The sequence below is a fragment of the Drosophila suzukii genome, chromosome X, assembly GCF_043229965.1.
Source record: "Drosophila suzukii chromosome X, CBGP_Dsuzu_IsoJpt1.0, whole genome shotgun sequence".
Classification (NCBI taxonomy): domain Eukaryota; kingdom Metazoa; phylum Arthropoda; class Insecta; order Diptera; family Drosophilidae; genus Drosophila; species Drosophila suzukii.
The window spans coordinates 28,726,301-28,741,391 of NC_092084.1; the positions used below are offsets into that span (position 1 = coordinate 28,726,301).

The following is a 15,091-nucleotide window of genomic DNA, read 5'->3' on the forward strand; positions in this document are numbered from 1 at the left end:
GTTGAAGTGTAAGTGTTTTTCTCAAGAATTTGGTAGGGACAATTTCGTTCGTTTATGTGTTACGCATACTCATCTGAATATAAGCACAAGTAAACAAAAACACTTATAATTGTCAAAACATCTTAAAAAAAAGAATAATTACTCTCGCATTTATTCTTTAATTTCAGCTCACCCTTACATTACATTAATTTAGATTTAAATATGTATAAGCATGTATATGTACCATAATGTTATATTATAAGCCTTTAAATAATCAAACATTAAATGACTGTCACCAATTTAATACAATTATAAAACTATTAAAAACTAAATAAACTTGTTTTGAAGTTTTTTTGTGAAAAGTATTCAATCTTAAATCTATTTTTTCTTTTAGAATAAGTCTAAAATGTTCTTCTTTTGCTTGAAAATTTAAATAAAATCAATCACAAAATGTTATCATATTGATACCAAAGATGAAGTCATTTTTATACCACTTGATAAAAATATGTTCTTAAATTAAGTCCAAAATCAAGTCGAAAATGGAATGAAATCATCATATTTAACTTTTTTAGTTCCTAACATTTCGTTCTTGAATTAAAAACATTAAGCTCAAATAAGAACATTTGTACTTACACAGTTTTAAGAACGAATGTTCTCAATTCAAGCACAATGTTCTTGGTTTTTCCTCTCTGTGAATAAAAAAAGTTAAAGTCTTAATTTTTAATTGGTTTTGATTTAATGAAAACATGGATATAAGCTGAAAATGATATAGACCTTTGAACTAAAGTTTTATGAAATTTGTTTTGAAAGTATGCAATATTGCCATGTTCGTTCCTTTGACAAGTATTTAAAATAACTGACCTATTTAAAAAAAAACGCTAAACATAAGTTACATTTTTGAATAGCAACAATACTCCGTTTTATATAAAAAAATATTTTAAAAGAACAAAGATATTCCCTTTTGAAGTAGGAGGCCGATTCTAGTAATTTCTTTTTCAAAAATCAAGTTAAAATAAAAAAAATTCGGGATAACTTAAAGTCTATAGTTAATTTATTTATATATATTTTTTCTTCTTTTATCTTTCTTTCTTTCTTTTATTGCCTTTAAAAATATCCGACCAAAAGTTTTACGCAACGTGCGTAGGGGAGAATGAAAGAGAGAGAGCGAAGGGCAGTGCGAGCGAACGCGATGTGGACATCTCCAGAAAACTCCAGAACTTAAAAGGACACCCGTTTCAATAACCTCAGGATAGTAGGCTCAGGAGCATGATGGAAGCGAAGATTGGTCGTTTGTATGTAGGAGTGTGTGGTGGCCCTTTCCACACTTATGGCAGTGATGACCACTGCGGCAGGAGTCTTTGGAATGATTGTGAGCCAAGCATTTGAAGCAGTACTTGTGGATATGTACTTTCTGAAGCCGTTTCTAGGCGCTAAGCCGCAGAAAGTGGTGGTACTTCCGTAGAGGATGGATGCTTTGGCAGACTCGACATTGGTAGGATTTAAAAAAATTAAAATTGTCGATGTACCTTTATATGTACAATGTACATATGTGGGGTGAGAGTAGCGAAATAACGTTGAAATTGAAAAAAGTTTGCGGGAATTGTGAAGACTTCGCTTATGTTTGTTTGCCACTTGCACAATTTAATTGTAGACGTATCGCTGGAGTAAATTTATGCAACTATGTTTTTAATTTAAGAAATAAATAGGCAGTAATTGTAGGTTGGGACAAATTTTAGAATCGAGAATTTTTTACTGTGGCTCAGTTATATTTTACACACAATTGTAATTAAAAACAAGGAAGAACGCTATAGTCGAGTACCTCGACTATCAGATACCCGTTACTCAGCTCATGGGACCAAAGGGAAATGGAGATGCAAGCAGCAAAGCGGTAGACAGATTTAAGCGTTATGGGCGTTAGAATGGGCGTGGCACTCTACTGAAACAAACTTGCGCTGCGTAAGAAGCTCAAGAATCTGCACGCCAAATCTCAATAGCTTAGCTTCCATAGTTTCCGAGATCTCAGCGTTCATCCGGACAGACAGACAGACGGTCAAACGGACATGGATAGATTGACTCGGCTAGTGATCCTGATCAAGAATATATATACTTTATGTTATTGTTACTGTTACATACTTTCCGACGAATCTAGTATACCCTTTTACTCTAACGGGTATAATAAGTTTGAGAAATAGTAGCACTGGAATATCTACAATTATGGGCAAAGGAAACTGGAGTATTGTCGGGCACAAATAATGGAGTAGAAATACATATATTAAGTGCCGTTGCGTCGGATTAATCACTTTTGAATTTAGACAACATATCATACAGAAAGTTAGTCGAAATAGGGTTCGAAAAACTGGCTGTATGACCGGCAAACAACAGTAAGTGGAACTTATCTGAAGCGGTTCAGGCCTGCTGGGAAAAATCCAGGAACTCCAGGAGAGGAAAATTCAAAGATTATAAAATCCGGCTTTGACTGGACCAAAACGCTAGGGCGGGGTCGCTTGCTCGCTGAAATTAGATGAAGTCCCAAGAACGAAGGGTACGCAAAAACACGGCGGTGCTTTGCATTTTTTACGCGATGTGCGTGGGTGTTTATTTGGACACTTTGAAAATAGCACTGCTTAAGCTTAGCTTAATTCAGGCGATCCAAAGCGAAGACGTAAAGCCTTTTGGTGTGAACACTAATTAATCCATTTAGATTATATAATATCGGACGACTATATCATATAGCTGCCATTGGAACGATCGGAAAATTGGTGGGAAAATAATATGAAACAAATTATAGCTTCGGTGTTTTCTGACATATTATCTTATACTATTAGGAATGTCTTTTTTTGTATTTTTAAATTTAATAATTATAACTGCAAGGGTGTACAAACTTCGACTTTCCGAAGTTAGTCCAAAGTCAGCTGTTCGAGCTAAGTTGGGTGCGCCTTAATTTTTCTACGAAGCGTACCAAAAGTTTTATAAATTCTTTAGCAAATATCGGGCACTCCTTTCGGTTAAATTATGGAAAATCTTCGTCAAGGTATGTATAATATTGGTTAGAGGCCTTCCACTAGAAATGCTTTTGTTTCGTGCTGTACTTAATGTTTTATTGAACCATGTGTTATGTAGAAGCTAACCTATAAATATTTGTGTTTCGTGGAGTAGAACTAGCAAGAGTACGCAGGATTGCGAAAAGTGCAAATGTGGTAGTATGTGTTAATGTTTATGTGATTAAATGGAGTTAAACACTTTTGCGCATACTTGGGCCATTTTGAAATGGATTCGAAAAAACTCCACATTAGTAATATCCATTTTAATAGCAATATCATGCGAGTCCCCAGCAAACGCGATAAAGTTCAAGCAATTTTGTGAAGAAACTCTTCTTTTGCACTTAAAGAAATATTCGTGGCATCCGACGGCAGCTACTGTTCACAAACTTTTGGTTCAAGGTGCTCAGATTATTGAATGTTCTGTACTTCCGGTCGCCTCCTTGGAGGAAAACGCGTCCGATGCTCGAAATAAGTTCTATAAACGTGATAGATTAATGCACCCTATAGTCGCGTTAATAACCTTACTGACGTGTTGCACAGAGCGTTATATTCTTCGGATCCCTTTTTATCACGCATCTAATCACAACAAGGAAGAACGTTATAGTCCAGTACCTCGACTATCAGATACCCGTTACTCAGCTAAAGGGTCCAAAGGGAAATGGAGATATGCAAGCAGCAAAGCGAGATTAAAATGCGCCACCTACCGGCGGTAGACAGATTTAAGGGTTATGGGCGTTAGAGTGGGCGTGGAAAATTTTTTTTGGATCAATCGATAGGTATTGACGAGAACAATACACTTCAGTTAAAATTTATATTCTAGCATCAAAACTATAGGAGCCACAGTTTTGGGCGGTTTGTGGGCGTTAGAGTGCTCAGGAAGAAGAAGCTCAGGAATCTGCATGCCAAATCCCAATAGCCTAGCTCTTATAGTTTCCGAGATCTCAGCGTTCGTCCGGACGGACAGACAGACGGACATGGCTAGATCGACTCGGCTAGTGATCCTGATCAAGAATATATATACTTTATGGGGTCGGAAACGCTTCCTTCTGACTGTTACATAATTTCCGACGAATCTAGTATTCCCTTTTACTCTAAGAGTAACGGGTATAATAACCAAAAGAAGCAATTGTGCTTTTGGAGGCACATCCTGTTGAAGCAGTAATTGATAACCCGCATTTCGAGTTCAAACAAAATTTAGATTTCGAGTTAAATACATATGATGAGTAAAATACAAAATATAACACGTAAAATGTATTTATATATGGGGTTGGGGCGGCTGACAGGATGTGGTCAAAAAAAAAAAAATAAAATCAAAAATTTTACATAGTATCAATATTATTAAAAAAAAATGGAAATCCGTATCTTTAAAATTACATTAACGGCCGGAAATGGTTCATGTAAGCGTGGTCAAAATCAAAAAAGATAAAAATCAAAATTTTACAATGGTCGAAATATTATGTATAAAAAAATTGACATCCCTATCGTTAAAATTACGTTCACGGAAGGGGGTGGTTTCTGTGGGCGCGGTCAAAATCAAAAAATAATAAGAAAGAAAGTAAACTTCGGCTTGCCGAAGTTATTAAATTAATTATTAAATTTAAAAATAAAAAAAATAATATTCCCAATAGTATAAGATAATATGTCAAAAACACCAATTAAAAACGAAATTCAGAACTAATTAAAAAATGTTATTTCCAAGCGTAACCTCCTATGTTAAGAAACACCAACGATATAATTTTTTTAGATTTTTTTTCCGATTGTTTCTATTGGAGCTATAAGATACAGTTGCCGCATCGGGCTGGTTCCGACTTATACACTACCTAAAAAAGAAATAAGACTTTCTGGAAAGTTTCAACCTAATAGCTTTAAAACTGAGAGACTAGTTTGCATAGAAACGGACGGACAGACGGACATGGCTAGATCGACTCGTCTAGTGATGCTGACCAAGAATATATAACTTTATGGGCTTGGAAACGTCTCCTTCACTGCGTTGCAAGCTTCTGACTGAAATCAAAATACCCTCTGCAAGGGTATAATGAAAACCGAAATTTCACTATAGTCTCGCTATTATGTAAAAAAAAATTGAAATCCGTATCTTTAAAATTAAAGTTTATGCCAAAAAAAAGGCAATTCATCCCAATGTGCATTGTAAGTCTTTAAAAACAGAAAAATAGAGTTTAAGAGAATATATTTACTGTAGAATATGCTTGATGAAACCACTAAAAAACACTCCAAGCCCCTATCTACTTGGTGACGTGGAAACAAGGAATGATTTAAGTTCATTTTAAGTGGCGTAGACAGCCCAGGTATTGGATATAGCCGTTCTATTCGCGTCATTTTCAATCTGGATTTCCTCAGGCAAAGCTGTGGGCGACCTTGCCAGTCTTATATAAAAAAACCTACAATATTTTTTGCCGAACTTATTACGTTATATACGTTATATTACGTTCTTTCGTTTATTTCCTGTGTCATTACATTTTGCATCTCGGTTCAGAATTTTCTCATATTTGTGCCCGTGATGCACACAGATGCCGATGACGCCTCCACTTTGGGTTAAGTCGAAGTCAGACAACTTTTATGACTTGCTCTCAAACTGGAGCGGAGCAGGAGCAGGAGCCGCAGAAGCAGGTGCAGGTCCAACGGCAACAGCAACGGTTATGTCAATGCTGTGCTTATGGTAACAGCAGCCACATCAGGACCATCGAACTTCGCTCTGCGTCACTCGCGTCACGCCAAGCTGTCAAGTTTGCATATACACATGGTGTACTCAATGTTGCTGTTTTCGCAAGTACACACAAACAAACGTTGAAGAACTTAAAAATATACGAATAAAAATTGGAAAAATATGCCCATGTGCTTTAATTAGTAACACACTTAAGTACAAATGAGAGCTGTAAATAACTGTGTTAACCAGAGACCCAGTCCTGGAAAATCAAACATGTCCAAGTGAGTCTTACTTTGTTCTTAAAAAGTATATATTTTAGATTCTCATTCTTCAGAAATTTTAAAACAGTTCAGATCCCTTTAACTTACGAAAAAAGAGAACTGGAAAATTAATTTGGTTAAACTTTATTATCGCAGTTCATTGGGGGTACATATTACCAATGAAAGGCTGGGCACAATACTTTTATTCCTAATAGTAGTACTAATAATAAAACAAAACCACAAAGAACGCTAACTGTCGCAGGCCGAAGTTTATATACCCTAAGTCGTCAAATGTTTATAAGTTTGAAAACGACTTACTGAAATTGTATGAAACTAGTTTATCGGGATGTAACAGAAATCTCTTCCAACCAAATACCGTCCTAACGGCAAAATTCGGGGTCACAAAAAATTTTGGTTTGTTTTCAAGTATTATTATTATGGTATTTATGGTGTTATGGTATTTACAAGCCGATTACCAATTATTAAAAATTGTGGACAGCAGTCTGCGCAGTGACGAATTGCATAGGGAGTGTGCGTGAGGAGGTGTGTATATAAAGCCGTAAAATGTAAAGTCTGATATGACTGTCCGATCGAAATAGGTAAAGGTTGAAGAAAGGTTGCTTTAAATTTTGATACCTAGCATTTCAAATATTGATTGAAAATTTTAGTGAAAGTATATAAAATTATATTGCAAAAATTGAAATGGTGCACATAGATGAAATCTAAAAAACCCACAGTTTAGAGATGTAGACTATCCAATTCGGAATGCAAGTAGAAAATCGCGACAAATTCCGATATCAGATGTTTTTAAATGGGTCGCCAGTCATGACTTTCATACCATGTTAAGAGCTTTCGTTTTATTTAATCCTCAAATAGCAAAAAGTTATTTGTCAATGGACTTAAAGCTTGCAACAATAAAAAAAAACCTCCCCGTAAGAAAATTTATGAATTTTACCACTTTATAAAGTTTTTTAATAGATTATAACCCTTAATTCTTGATCCCCAGTCCACATAATTACAATTGGAATAAAAAGAAAATAACAATAATAACTAGGCAAATTTGAATGTGGACGGTTTGAGTCAAACCGCAAACCAACAAATATTTATGTACGGTATCTACCTTATACGTTCTACATTTGCTTGGAGAAAAAAAAAACTCACCATGATAGAAAATGTTCAAATAACATTTGGAACAAGTAATTAAGATGAGTACTATACATTTTCTTTGTGTGTATATATTGTGATGCAGTCGAGTTACAATATTACTACTGAAAACTTGGCTGACTGGTGGGACATCGGCATCTCGTTTACTTGTCTGTTTCACTGGCAACATTTCTGCGTTGCTCACCAGAATTCCATTAAGAAACTCTGCCACGAATAGAGCTAATAATGTCGCAGCTTCTTGTTGTTTCGGCTTTACATCTTGATGGGCGGAGGACGACGTATCCCGGCTGGGTGTTCCTGGGGCACACAATCATTTCGATAAGGAAAATAGTGTGTGCACCTAAAAAGAAGAAAGTTTTAATTTGATGAGCGTACCGTTTGTTGATTCAACTAGAAGTAATTTAAAACCTATACTGTGTTATAAATGTAATATAAGGAGCACAACACTTCTATACGTTATTCAAGCTTTAACCCTAATTGTAGTTAAACATGCAAAAGAGAAATGTAAAGTTTATACATATTGAAATCATTAAAAAGTTATAGCCAAAAATATTCAATATTTTTCCTAACATGATTTTTCTAAATACCACCGTTAAAATAATATACGCCAAATTTGTTTTTATATTCAAGGCTCTTACGATTTTGGTTTTATCCTCAAAGTGAACAGTCCTTGAGATTCGTCAACTTTTGACATACGATACGTAGTTGCAAAAAGTCACGTTTTGAAGTTAATAATCAAGAAGAACGGCCACATTTACCAGTTCAGAACATCTAACACTGCCTGAGAACTTAACTTTTTTCTTTCGAATTCAAACTTTTTATTTATGTCCTAAAAATTTTAAATGATGTTATACAGCTTAATATAAGAATCTTTAGTTCTACCTCTTTTGGAAAAACTTTCTAGTTTGGCGGGAAAACAGCTTTTTTTATTTTTTAAATACGACTTTGGTTACAACTTTAAACTGTATAGCCCTGGAGATTTCTCAACTTTGGACAACCTTTAATTTTGTATGTGCGTATCCAAACGCTATTTTAGGGTCATGGAATTATTTAAATTGCTATTGACAGTTTCGTATAAGAAACTTGAACTCTACGGCTTTTGGGAAAGTAGATTAATTATATAATTGATGTTTGAAAGAAAAACTTCTGATATCAAACTAAAACACCCCTAACCGAGGTAAAAATCTACTAACGATCGCACTTGCAACAAAAAAAAGTTCTGATATCAACTTTAGTGGCAAAAATGTATTATACAATCTACTAAACAAATACACTTTTATAAATTTTTTACATTCGGCACGCTGAATTCCTGTGTTTTTCTCATTCGACACGCTTTATCAAAATCGTACAGCTAAACACAGGCATTTTGAATTTCAGTGTGCCGAATGTAAAAAATTTAGATAAAGAATTTATTTAGTAGATGGTATAATACATTTTCTTCAAAAAAGTTGATATCAGAACTTTTGTTTGTTGAAGGTGCGATTTATAGATTTTTACCTCGTTATGTAGTGTTTTTGTTTGATTTCAGAATTACGAAAAAACTTTGAAAAAAATCAGACTAGCTGCCATAGGAAGGGATATTAAAATTAATGTCAACAAAATTTAAAAATAGTTTTATTTCGTTTTCGGCAAAACGTATACGCAAGTAAATTGAAATCTAACATTATCTTATATTTCTGTGAATATTTGTACCCGTTAGAGTAAAAGGGTATACTAGATTCGTCAAAAAGTATGTAACAGGTAGAATGAGGCGATTCCGACACTATAAAGTAGATATATTCTTGATCAGAATCAAGTCGATCTAGTCATGTCCGTCTGTCCGTCCGTTTCTACGCAAATTAGTCTCTCAGTTTTAAAGCTATCGGGCTGAAACTTTACCAAAAGTCTTCTTTCTTTCGCAGGTAGTATATAAGTCGGAGCCAACCGTATCGGAAAACTATATTATATAGCTACCATAGGAATTATCGGAAAAAAAAAATTATTTCCTTGGTGTTTTTATACCCGTTACTCGTAGAGTAAAAGGGTATACTAGATTCGTCGGAAAGTATGTAACAGGCAGAAGGAAGCGTTTCCGACCCCATAAAGTATATATATTCTTGATCAGGATCACTAGCCGAGTCGATCTAGCCATGTCCGTCTGTCCGTCTGTCCGTCTGTCTGTCCGGATGAACGCTGAGATCTCGGAAACTATGGGAGCTAGGCTATTGAGATTTGGCGTGCAGATTCCTGAGCATCTTACGCAGCGCAAGTTTGTTTCAGTACAGTGCCACGCCCACTCTAACGCCCACAATCCGCCCAAAACTGTGGCTCCTACAGTTTTGATGCTAGAATAAAAATTTTAACTGAAATGTAATGTTCTTATCAATACCTATCGATTGACCCAAAAAAAAGTTAGCCAGGCCCACCCTAACGCCCATAAACCGCCCACAAACTTCAAAAAATCGTAAATATGAACGTGGATATCTCGGAAACTATCAAAGATAGAGAATTGGGATTTCAGATTTAGATTCCGTAGCCTTATACGCAGCGCAAGTTTGTCACGCGAATATGCCACGCCCACTCTAACGCCCACAAACCGCGAAAACCTGTGATGCCCACAATTTTTATGCTGAATAAAAAATTTTAACTGAAATGTATTGGTCTCGTCAATACCTATCGATTGGTCCACTCTAACGCCCAAAACGCTTAAATCTGTATACCGCCGGTAGGTGGCGCATTTTAATCTCGCTTTGCTCTGATAGTCGAGGTACTCGACTATAGCGTTCTTCCTTGTTTAACATATAAACTCCTACGCTTGGAAATAACATTTTTTAATTAGTTCTGAGCTTCGAATTTAATTTTATCAAAATAGGAACGATCGGAAAATTGGTGGGAAAATAATATGAAACAAATTATAGCTTCGGTGTTTTTTAACATATAACCTCCTACGCTTGGAAATAACATTTTTTAATTAGTTCTGAGTTTCGAAATTGATTTGATCAAAATCAAACGACTATATCATATAGCTGCCATAGGAACGATGGGAAAATTGGTGGGTAAATAATATGAAACAAATTATAGCTTCGGTGTTTTTTGACATATTATCTTATACTATTGGGAATTTCGAATTAAATTTAATAATTATAACTGCAAGGGTATACAAACTTCGGCTTGCCGAAGTTAACTTCCTTTCTTGTTTTTATGTTGGTTTCATTAGGTGTTAATGAAATGATAAAAACAGTGTAACCATTTTGTTTTTAATATATATTTAATTTAAGTCAGGGGGAAATGAAATTAAAAACGGGGCTAGTTAAAGAGGGGGTATAAATAAATCGCTTTACCATTTATTATTAGTTTTTTTTTCAGTGTGCTTCTGATCGCCGTTTTGCGATTCCATCAATATGAAACTGGAAAGTACGCTCAGCCAAGAATTAAGGGCAAAAAGAGAGAAAAAAAGAGATAAGTGTACATATGTATTTATGAATGTATCACTCAGGCTGGCGCTGGAAGGCGCATGGCTTAGGTAAAATAGGAAAAACTGAATTGTTTAATATAAAACCTACAGACTCACTTTTGTTGGCTGGCTAGTTTTTCAATTTTTTTGCAATTAATTTAATCTATGATTTAATTTGAAAACACACTCACGACATTGTTTTTATCGAAATTTTCTATTCTGGGAAGACTGAAAAAAACGCGTTTCTGGTAATTTTTCGTTCTTTCTTCTTTCCTTCTTGCCGATTTGAAACCACGTGAATCACTGAAATTATTTTGGGTAGGTATGAGCAGCGTAACTTCTGGAAACCCCTTAGGCACTGGGAGTTGGATGCATTGCTGGACGATCCACTTACCACTTTCCCTAACCGAGTAATCGAGGTTCGGAGGGTAGGAGAGGTGGGACTCTCTGGGAAACTTCTCGGCACTGGATGCTGGTCGTATTCATTTTAGTTGTTTCCAATTTCTCAAATGGAAGCGTTCCGGGAGTCAATTTGTCACTTTGGAAGGTAAGAGAGGCGTGACTCTCTGGGTTGGGAACTAGGTGTACCCTTGGTACACCTGGTGGATAACTTCGATACAGGTGCCAAGCTATTTGGGCCAAAAAAAATTAAAACAAAAATAAGCCATACGCTTTTGGCTGGTTTTTTTTGCTCTTACAGTTTCATACCTTGCGTTTATTCGTAGTAAGGGAGGTCTTTTAGTAAGTTGTATTTAAAAAAAATACCTTTATTTTTTGCTTTTAAGAAAACAACTGATTTTTTGGATTTCCTACCGAACTAGCGGGTTTTTTTCACAAGTCGTAGAACAAAAGTTTTCTATCTCGAGCTTCTTAATACATCCATAAAAGTCCGCAAGAGCCTAAAACTAAAAAGGGATTCATAGAAGCCACAAACAAAAGGAACAAACAATTCACATTGGAAAGTCCCACAAAATCTTGTTTTTGGAATAACTTTTGAGCATCGGATTTGAACAAGTAAGGTGTCTTTCGACGCGTATTTTTGGTAGGAATGACACCAAGTTAGTCTCCGGGGGCAATTATCCCCACCAGTTTTAACAGCTCAAATTTTCTAAGTTTTCACTTTAACACTTTCACCGCTCTTTCTCTCAAACCAATAAAAAATTTTTAAAGTCTTGGTATGCAATCTTCTTAGTTTTTGAGATACCTTTCGATTGGTGCATCATTCGTTACGATCAGACCAACACAGCAGATTTTCAATTCTGCGGCTATATATAGTCGGCTTCGCACACTCTCCTGATGCGTTTCGTCACTACGTGGACTACCGTCCACAGTGATTATTGTTTTGTTGTCTCTGGTTATGGCTTAAGTTTGACCATATACAACCGAGTTTGGCTCGTTATATTTTCTCTGTATAGTTGAGAAACTATTTGGAAAATGGGCTATGTTTATACTTTCGAGCTCTTAAACTATTACCATTGCATTTGGTAAGTCAGGTGGATTCATAGAAAATATAGTGCCCGAAACTTGGCCGTTAAGGCCGGTTATGAAAAGTGTAAGGGTTTTTGGTTCATTTCTGCTGTTATTTGGGTATTCCTACCATAAGTCATAATAGTTTTATTGATTAGTAGAGCTAATTTTCTCTTAACCGTTCTATAATAATCCAAATTTTATCTGACTTAATACACTCAATTCTTGTTCAATAAAATGGTGTTTCTTCCTAAGTTTTTGGTTCATCTCTGCTGTTATATGGGTATTCCTACCATAAGTCATAATAGTTTTATTGATTAGTAGAGCTAATTTTCTCTTAACCGTTCCATAACACCAGTTTACAAAAAAAAATTGATGAAATACGCCTTTCAGGAAACCTTTGTTTTCCGGTAAGATACATCTCCCTGATTAAGAAAAGGGCACTTAAAATTTTTTCTATGGTACCAATTTTTTTTTAAGTGTAAAAAACGTTTTTCGCACTTTTTTATTTTCTAACTCGAGTTGTGATAAACCGAATTCGGTCATTAAGGACTCATTTTACAGGTAATAGAATGCCCTTTAACTTTCTTATACACATCATTAAGTTCCATTCATTAGTTCAAAAGCTACACTTCGTCAAAGTTGAAAAATTTGGAAAAAAATCAAAAACGCTGGCATAAATGGCTTCTTTAAAAATACACGCGTAAAAACCGAAATTAGTTTTATGTTGTTTTCTTGTTGTTATGCATAGCGTCAGTTTCCTTGCTAAAAATATATAAAAATGATTTCCTCGTAACTGCAATCGCATACTTTTTAGCTTGCCCAGCGCTAATAGCAAGGAAACTGACGTTATGCATAACAACTTGCACCAAATTCTTACGTTCCCCAACACTGAAAATTTAAAATAACGTTTAACGGCCGCTGCTCCCGAATACTGAACTTGGGTATATACGTTTAAAAATCTGTTAAAAATCGATTTACCAACGGATTGTCGTGATCTATGGCGCATATTCTCCGTTATTGTTCAGCCTTCAAGAAAACAACATAAAACTAATTTCGGTTTTTACGCGTGTATTTTTAAAGAAGCCATTTATGCCAGCGTTTTTGATTTTTTTCCAAATTTTTCAACATAAAACTAATTTCGGTTTTTACGCGTGTATTTTTAAAGAAGCCATTTATGCCAGCGTTTTTGATTTTTTTCCAAATTTTTCAACTTTGACGAAGTGTAGCTTTTGAACTAATGAATGGAACTTAATGATGTGTATAAGAAAGTTAAAGGGCATTCTATTACCTGTAAAATAAATCCTTAATGACCGAATTCGGTTTATCACAACTCGAGTTAGAAAATAAAAAAGTGCGAAAAACGTTTTTTACACTTAAAAAAAAAATTGGTACCATAGAAAAAATTTTAAGTGCCCTTTTCTTAATCAGGGAGATGTATCTTACCGGAAAACAAAGGTTTCCTGAAAGGCGTATTTCATCAATTTTCTTTTGTTAACTGGTGTAATAATCCAAATTTTCCCTGACTTAATACACTCAATTCTGGCCAATGTGGCATCAAAATTTAAAACCTTACCATTATGAGTTACGGCATCATTTGTCATTCCTGTTATTTTACGAGTATTTCTCAATATTGATAAGGCAGAATAAAATATTTCGCTGCCTCTGGCATATTGCCCCATAGCTATTTCTGTTGATTCTTTCCAGCTGACGTATTTTACTTCCTTACCTCTATATTCCCTAACCGATTTGATGATCTCATAAGTTGTGTCGCATTACATTTTAGGATCGATAACCTCATTCTGATAAACTTTAACCTTTTTTACTTTCACAACTCGTCTTTTAATGGATCCAACTCGTAATTTACAATTTGTTTTATTAACTCTCCTCCGTTAAACATTGTATTATTTGTTACTGCAAGATTGTTTGTAGCTTCTAGAGGTTATTATTTATTCAAGCCTGGCTGGATGAAGGTTCTTGAGGTGTGTTCAATATGACAATTTTTTTCAAAACTGGAAATGAATTCTTCCACTTTGTTTTATTATTTCCCTTTTACAAAATTCTTACATAATAATAAAAAACAAGGAAGAACGCTATAGTCGAGTACCTCGACTATCAGATACCCGTTACTCAAAGGGAAATGGAGATATGCAAGCAGCAAAGCGAGATTAAAATGCGCCACCTACCGGCGGTAGACAGATTTAATCGTTATGGGCGTTAGAGTGGGCGTGGCAAATTTGTTTTTGGATCAATCGATAGGTATTGACGACACCAATACATTTCAGTTAAAATTTTTTATCTAGCATGCAAATTGTGGGCGTCACAGGTTTTCGCGGTTTGTGGGCGTTTAAGTGGGCGTGGCAAACTTTTTTTAGGTCAATCGATAGGTATTGATGAGAACAATACATTTCAGTTAAAATTTTCTATCTAGCATCAAAACTGTAGGAGTTACAGTTTCGGGCGGTTTGTGGGCGTTAGAGTGGGCGTGGCAGTCTACTGAAACAAACTTGCGCTGCGTAAGAAGCTCAGGAATCTTTACGCCAAATCTCAATAGCCTAGCTCTCATAGTTTCCGAGATCTCAGCGTTCATCCGGACAGACAGACGGACAGACGGACAGACGGACATGGCTAGATCGACTCGGCTAGTGATCCTGATCAAGAATATATATACTTTGTGGGGTCGGAAACGCTTCCTTCTGCCTGTTACATACTTTCCGACGAATCTAGTATACCCTTTTACTCTACGAGTAACGGGTATAATTATAAGCGCTCACGATTTGACTCCTTTATTTTTCCACTTTTTTGTTTGGAGTCGTCCTTCTATTGATTGATGATCCTGTTTTGGTCCTTCTATTTTTGTTTTTCAATTTTAATATTTGGGTCTTTATTCTTTGTAAGTGCTTTTCAGTGGCGAAGGATTGGCCTTCACCCTGTTTTTGATTTATATTGTTATACCCCTTACTCGTAGATTAAAAGGGTATACTACATTCGTCGGAAAGTATGTAACAGGCAGAAGGAAGCGTTTCCGACCCCATAAAGTATATATATTCTTGATCAGGATCACAGTCGAGTCGATCTTGCC

The 15,091-nt window shown here is 35.5% G+C and overlaps 1 long non-coding RNA gene across 3 annotated transcripts; it reads right to left on the reverse strand.

Moving 5' to 3' along the window:
- Positions 1 to 6,894: 6,894 nt before the first annotated feature.
- On the reverse strand, positions 6,895 to 11,399 carry LOC118878189 (uncharacterized). 3 transcript variants are annotated; one of them, XR_005014725.3, is made up of 5 exons: positions 11,251 to 11,399; positions 10,937 to 11,171; positions 10,660 to 10,845; positions 10,430 to 10,495; positions 6,895 to 7,449 (listed from the first exon to the last, which is right to left on the reverse strand). It is a non-coding gene; the product is annotated as an uncharacterized lncRNA (long non-coding RNA). The 3 variants fall into 3 exon arrangements; XR_011604778.1 differs by lacking the exons at positions 10,430 to 10,495; positions 10,660 to 10,845 and having other exon boundaries at positions 11,251 to 11,397; XR_010654964.2 differs by lacking the exons at positions 10,937 to 11,171; positions 11,251 to 11,399 and having other exon boundaries at positions 10,660 to 10,930.
- Between the last annotated feature and the right edge of the window lie 3,692 nt (positions 11,400 to 15,091).